The sequence below is a fragment of the Kogia breviceps genome, chromosome 1 (genome assembly GCF_026419965.1).
Source record: "Kogia breviceps isolate mKogBre1 chromosome 1, mKogBre1 haplotype 1, whole genome shotgun sequence".
NCBI lineage: Eukaryota > Metazoa > Chordata > Mammalia > Artiodactyla > Physeteridae > Kogia > Kogia breviceps.
This window is the reverse complement of record NC_081310.1, coordinates 179,038,045-179,045,280: the sequence shown is the minus strand read 5'-3', so window position 1 is coordinate 179,045,280 and position 7,236 is coordinate 179,038,045. Positions and strand designations below refer to the sequence as shown.

The 7,236-nt window shown below is 52.9% G+C and overlaps 1 pseudogene; it reads right to left on the bottom strand.

Annotated features, from left to right (window-relative positions):
* Positions 1–5,538: 5,538 nt before the first annotated feature.
* LOC131767709 (WASH complex subunit 3 pseudogene) lies at positions 5,539–6,473 on the bottom strand (annotated as a pseudogene).
* Between the last annotated feature and the right edge of the window lie 763 nt (positions 6,474–7,236).

Genomic DNA, 7,236 nt, shown 5'->3' with positions numbered 1-7,236 from the left:
CGGTCACCAGGGATTTCTTCTTACATCCTTTCTTTCCTTGGTTCATTCATTCGCTCACTCCTGATGGTGCTCATACATTCATCGCTTCGTTCATGCATTTATTCCATGATTCTTTGGTTCATTCATTCACTCAACAGTTCATGTGTTTTCTAATAAATTCATTCATCCACACATCATTTGACAAAATTCACTACTTTATTACTGTACTCTGTGTATTGGATGTCCCTGCCACCGCCATCCCCCCAGCATATTCACGGCATCTCAGTAGAAAGGGCCCTGTTATTATTATTATTATCGTAAAATGTAAACACACACAGAGGAAAGCATACACATCGTAAATCTACAGCTCAAAGAGCTCCCAGTAATTGAACACACCATTGGGATGAGCGCCCACCCTGGAACCTGTCCGTGCTCTTCTCTCTCTCTCAGTTGTCATCTTAGTTTTGGGTCCCGTGTTAGCAGAACTTAAGGCTTCAGTGACTGCAATTAAGTTGGGAGGTGAAAAGAAACACTTGAGGGAGGAGGGGAAGTGAGCCAGGGAAGGGAAGCCCTCCAAAAAAGCCTGTGCTCAAACCAGGAGGCAGTGCTGCACACACGTGCACAAGGAAGCGCCCCCCATCAGAACAGCTGGCTGCGTATTGACACACCAGCTACCTCGCCATTGGTTGCCTGAGCTCGAAGGCTCTTCCCAGGGCTGGGGCATTAATGCCTGGACAAGCAAGTTCTGCCGCACGGGGTACTGGTGTAGGATTTGGTGATCAAAAAACACCCCCTGGGGGCTTCCCTGGTGGCGCAGTGGTTGAGAATCCGCCTGCCGATGCAGGGGACACGGGTTCGTGCCCCGGTCCGGGAAGATCCCACATGCCGCAGAGCGGCTGGGCCCGTGAGCCATGGCCGCTGAGCCTGCGCTTCCGGAGCCTGTGCTCCGCAATGGGAGAGGCCACAACAGTGAGAGGCCCGCATACTGCAAAACAAAAACAAAAACAAAAACAAAACAAAACAAACAAACAAACAAAAAACACCCCCTGGGCAGAGAAACTCAGGGGCTGGTGGTTGGCAGTTGGCCCCGGACTGAAGTGGTCAAGGCAGGACTTTCAACGGTAGCCCGTCAGCAGGGTCACCAGTCCCACCACCTCTCCACTCCCTGCCTGTTTACCATCCTCCATCCCACCGTCACTTGGACTTATTGTCACGTTCGACTCAGAAGGATCCTTAGACACAAACAGGCCTGAGGGCTCTGTTTTATGCATTGGGGAAACTGAGCCCAGAGAGTGGAAGCAAAAGGTTCCAGATCACTCGGTCAGCTGTGCGAAGCCCCACCCAGGCCTCTGCTCAGCTTGAGGTGACCTCTGACCTCACTTCTGAATTCTCTGCCAGAAACATTCACAGAGAACAAAACCGGCAAACAGAAGCTGCTGCCTTTGAGAAGCCAGAGGCTGATTCGCTCCGGGGGGTCTGTCTTTGCTTTTTAGAACTCCTCCCCCAAACAGACACACTTAAAAGCCACATTTGCAGATGGAAGGTGCCCAGCAGCCTCAAGCCAAAAGAAATGCGTGTGATCACTTGCCCCTGTGAACAGAGCACGCATGATGTATTTACATCTCGTTCAAGTCCCATCTGGAGGATATATTATAGGAGGAGAGGGTTTGACCTGGGACAATTCAGTCACCATATATGCACTTCAGTGCCTAAACTTACTTCATTTAAATTGAGAAAGAGAACATAGCCTTTAAAGGTTACCTTCCTTCAAAATGTTCTGGGTCTGTGCCGTGTGAGCACATGGGGAACGTGTGAAAGTTTGGTGTTTGTCACTTATCTAATCCCACCCTCTGGTCTTTCTCCACTGCTGCAAAGACCCAATTTTCTGCAACTCATCACTAGCAAATTCTCTTTGCAGCCTGAGTTTTCCATTTTCATCTCCTTGAAGAGACTGGACACGGCTCCTGGGCCAGGGGACACGAGGCCAGGCAGCTGAGCGATTATATTTCAGCTCTGTCATTTCCGTCATGGACTACTAATAATAGCTACCATCTCCTGAGGGCCTACTATGTGCCAGGAGTGGTGCTGGGGGCTTTGGACAAACGTTCACTGCAGCCCTGCAACGTGGAGCCTTATCTATGCTCCCACCATTGCCTCCTGCCTGGGTTATGTTCAAGCTGCCCAACTGGTCTCTGATTCCACAGCTCTGCTTGCCTGTAGATCCCATCCCAGCCCTGCCTATGGACACCACAAAAAGGGACGGTCTTGCTCTCAGAGTGAATTTTGGCCATTGAGCAAGCACAATGGGTGCAGAGAGGGTGCTAAGCCCCTCTCTGTTTTCTGGTTTAGGAGGGGGCCAGGCAGTGAACTGGCGTGGCCTGGCAGCCCTCAGCCTGGGAGGAAGGAAAGTGCATCCTGGCTGGCTGGCACTTCGTGGCTGGCTCTAAGTGCCCATGGGGAGAGTGATGGGTCAAATCATCAAAGGAAACTGACCTTTGGGGTCATCCTTGACCCTTGGGTCAGGAGTCATCTGGCTCACCCACCAGATGTATCTGGGCACCTGCTCCCTCTCGAGGTCACGTGATTCCTTGTTACAGTAAGAGCTATGTGTTTCGAGCACCTACTGCAATCATGTGACAAATATCTACTGAGTGCCCACTAGGTGCTGTACACCGGGGCTACAGCAGTGAACCCCACGAAGCGGGCAATGACAGAGACGGGCCAGCCATCTCCTGCCGTGTCCACTGTGCTGGTGGCCTCTGTAGCCACGTGAGAGCTCCCCTTTCACACTCTGGCCCCTCCTGCTGCTGAACTTCAGGCACTCCTCTCCTTCCCTCCTTTCATGTCCTGGTCCTTGCTCTTTTCTCTCTTTGGAGCTGGGGCTGGGGGTGGGGGGAGGGAAACAACAGGCACATGGAGGACAAATCACAGAGCCAAGTGGGGTCTTCTTCCTGTTTCTTCCCCTGAGAAACGGGCAGTTTTACGCAAATTAATTTAAGCACAGCCCATCACTAAAGAAGAAAACAAAGCCGGTTAGATTCATTTTCTTGGTCAGCTTGTTCAAGCCTGGTATTAATCTATTCATCAGCTTAGTTCTTCAGGAGAAAACACGCTTCTTCAGGAGTTTTCTAACTGAAAACAATGCCTCATTAAGTTAAACATATTAACCTGAGAACAGTACTGATGTCAGAGAGACTGATGAATGTCATTATAGGGAAGGCTCAGTGGTCCCCGAGGGACCCGAACAGCCGTTAGAAACTCTCTGCAAATGCCTCAGCTGTTGTCCCAAGGATGTGGAATCTCGAGGGAGGGATGGAGATGGGAAAGGAGCTGGTGTGGAGCTGCGGTCATCCCGGGCAGCGGTGCCCTGATGCATCCCGGCATCTTTGAATGCTGCGAGGGGCACATGGCCAAGGGAGGGACCAAGTGTAAAGTGACTCATTGTTGGGTCCAAAGGGAGGGACCCTGGGTTTAGCCTCTAGAACAGGAGGGAGGGCAGGAGGGTCAGAGTTCAGGCATCAGAACACTGGGTCCTGGTCCCAGATCTCCTCATCACAGTGGACGAGGTTTGATTCCAGCTCGTCTTTACTGAGCCGAGCACTGCGTTGGGACTTTCACATGCATTGTATTCGTGCGACCCTCACAGAATCCCAGGCAAACTGAGGCTCAGAGGAGTTAAGGGGCTTGCCCAACTTAAGGTCATGAGTGAGTGGGAGGGAGAGCTGAGACTGAGATCTAGGTTGGGTGACCCTGGGGGAGGCTTCCTCTCCCAGCCTCACCCTCCTGGTGGTCTGTCTTCAGAGCCTCCTGACTCCATCCTCCAGGAGCCTGTAATTCCTCAATTAAAGCTGTGCCGAGAAGCTCTCTCTTCACTACCATACAAGGCACACTGATCACAGGGTTTAGGATAGACCCTGGCCTCCATACGGCCCAGGAGCACACCCGCTGTGAACCCCCAGGGCCAACTTTAGTTCTGAGTGAACTGAACTTCCCAGCACATTGTGGATGCCCAGCAACACAGGTCTGCCTGCTGGGAGCTGAGCTCCTGGGCCATCCAACTGGACTTGGGCTTCGGGGAAGGGCCAGGCAGGCGGGCGGCAGAGGAGCAGAGCTGCCCTTCCTGATGTGCAGCCCAACACCCATATCCCACACAGCTTCCCTTGGGGTCTGGCACACGCCTGGTTTCAAGGCAGAGATGACCTCGCCATGGTCTTTCAAACTGGGCAGTTCACATGTGAGTGGGGCAAATGAGCCCAGGGCACTGGAGAGGGTCCAGTCCCAAAGGCGGGGAGAGGGAAGAGTGGGAAGTGTCTGGAGACAGAGGCAGGGTCACGGAGAATGACACAGAGAAAGTTCTGGGAGACAGCCTGGAAAAGATGCCTGGGCCAGAGGAGGGTTCTGTATAAACGGCCAGGTCAGCTGGTCCAAGGTGAGGTAAGAGAGGGGAAAAGTAGAAATGTATATTTCCAACTATCCAAACCTCTAGCTGACCCTCTGCATTTTCCTCGTCATTGATTTATGAAGTAATGGACATATGGAGGCACATGGTTTGGCCATCATGTTGGAGATCTCATTTGACTCTAAAAATAAAACTGTCCCTGAGAGGCAGTTGTTATTAGCCTCATGTGTCAGGTGAAGAAGCTGAGGCCCAGAGATGCTGAGTGCCTGGCTAGGGTCACAGAGCTCGAGAGAGCCTGGATCCACAGCGGGGGCTGCCTGAGCCCAAGGGCCATGACCTCCCCACTGGCCACGTTGCATCTCACATCAGCAGGTCCAGCAAGACAGCGTTTGTTTCCCCTGCAAGGTACAGACATCTGGAAAATGGCTGCTTCTGGCCTCTCTCCCTCCTCCATTTGGCTCTTAGGCAGGATGGGTCTCCTAGGCAGGAGATGTGAAGACGAGGAACTTGCCAGTCTCGCCTGTGGAGAGGCAGGCCCTGCCACTGTGAGTCAGCACAAGCCCGAGGGACCTGGCACAGACCTGTGGGGACCCCTCTGATCCAGAGCTGGTGCTTCCCCTTCGCCCAGCTATTCAGGGAGGGGTGTGAGCTCCCCTCACCGCGGGCACCTGCTCTCACGTGGTGCATTTTTATTTCAGTCGAGAAGCGTAATTCATTTAAGGCTCTCTCCTGGTTATTTCATGTCGCCAAAGCGTGCTCTTCATGGAAATATCAATTCCAAGAGAACACCTAGTTACCGAGGACTACAGCCCAGGACACAGTCTCTCAGAGAGCTCTGAGGAATTGCTTGGAAGAGGCAGGGGGAGGTGAGCATATACGTGATTTTGGAGAAGGGGTACATGCACTCACACACACATCTTGGTAGAAGGTCGCCGCTAGTCACAAGGCACACATATCTCAGCTAAAGATTTTAGTGCTTTTCTTTTTTTTTTTTATTATAAATGCTTTATTTATTTATTTATTTTTCACAGAGGAAGCTTGGTGGTGGAAATGTAGCCGTTTGATGCTTTTATGACTAAGAGTTAAAGTTCAGGCTCTCTTTCTCATACAATGAAAATGTGCACCAACATATGTATACGTAATTGTTATCAAGATTAAGCTTAGTCACTAAAAGAAGATTCGCTGTCTGAACTTCCTTCTGTATTTTTTTCACCTTCTACATCAGGCACTGGGGCATCTGGCCTCTCAGGAAGATCTGGGTCTAGTTCTTCCGATATCATTTTGTTTCTTATTGCCATCCCTGGAACACCCCCTTGAACCATTTTGAGATATCTGGCATATCTTACATCCTTGCTACAGTTAAGATATTTTCTGGTGTCGCTTCACTTTCCCGTGGTCCAGAGTCTTGTAAACTGTTGTGTGATTGCTCTGAAGTGGTTTCAGAACGTGTCTCATTTGTGATCCTGGTGACACTTATAGGAGATACTTCAAATGTGAGATCGTCTAGCCCTGGGATAGATGTCATCTTTGCATCTAAAATATTGAGAGTTGTTTCAGTTTGCTGGATACGAAGAGAAAGGTCTGCCGGTTTCTCCTCACAAACTGTAGGAAAGGGGTTGAGGAACTGTACAGTGCGCACCACAAATTGGTTTAGAAATGCCACCGTTCTTTTCCGTTGAATAGCTGGCACCTTAGTCAGGTCTATGCCTGACCCCGTGAGAGGAAGCCCACCCTCATCCGTCTCCGCAGCGGGTGGGGGACCCAGGGCTCACCCACAAACCCCTCCCCAACCGGGCCCGCCCAACCTGGTAATAGCGTCCTAGCGCTTTTCTTAAGTGCGGGAAGATGCAACAAATTGGGTTGTCTTTGGCTGGGGCTAGGTTGTCAATCAAGGGAGGGTGGGGCTTGGAGATGACAGTCCTCCTGCTGCCACCAGGCCAAGGGGTCTGCAGGGTCACCGCCACTCAGCCCGGCCCTCCCCTCAGGTGGAGAGAGGGCTTGGCTGGGACGCCTGCGCTGTTGGTCACCGGCCTCCAGCTCTGCTTAGCATGGTCTCAGCCTTCTGGGCAGCTGTCCTGTTGGTGGAGTTGGGCATTTTGTGTTCTGGGAGGCGTGGCCTGGCTGTTGCTGCTCTCCTGGGGAGCTTGGGGGAGCTGAGGGCTCCGAAGCAGCAGGAGAGACCTGCCAATGAGACGAACGAGCAAGGGCCAGAATCCCAGGGCTAGGTCCCTGAGGCACCTATCGGAGCCCAGGCGTGCCCCAAGCCCAGGTCAGCCACAGTCTTGTAGGCTGTCAGGAACTACAGGGACAGGGTTTGCTCAGATGTGGAGGCCTGGGGTTGGGAAAAGGCGGAGCTGCTCCCACAGTTCAGGGTAGGGAGCAGGCTGGGCGCTGCCGGGGCTCTCTGGGTCCAGGAGAGCGCAGGCCACCGCCAGGGTCCAGGCTCTGTCACCGAGGGCCCAGCCTCTGCAGCTACCAAGACCTGCGTTTGAATCCACCTCTGACACTGCCCGCCTGTAGGATCCTGGGAAAATGACTTGAGCTCTCCAAGACCTAGTTTCCTCATCTGTACAGTGGATTCTGGGCGCCTCCCATTCCAAGTTCATTTTCTCCATGTGCAGATAGGAGGTGAGAAAGTGCAGGCCCTCGAGGCACAGGCTCACCGCCCTCCCCTTCTGAGGGAGCTGGCAGGTGGGAACCCTCACATCTGACTCTCCAGGGGGCATGGAAGACCACTGGTCCTGGGCTGGGAGTCAGATGGCCTTGCTGGCCCCTCCACGTGTGGTCCTGGGGCCTCGGGGGCCGTGCCCCTCCCCTTGCTGCCCCAAGGGCTCTGTGAGGGGAAAGGGCCCCCGGAA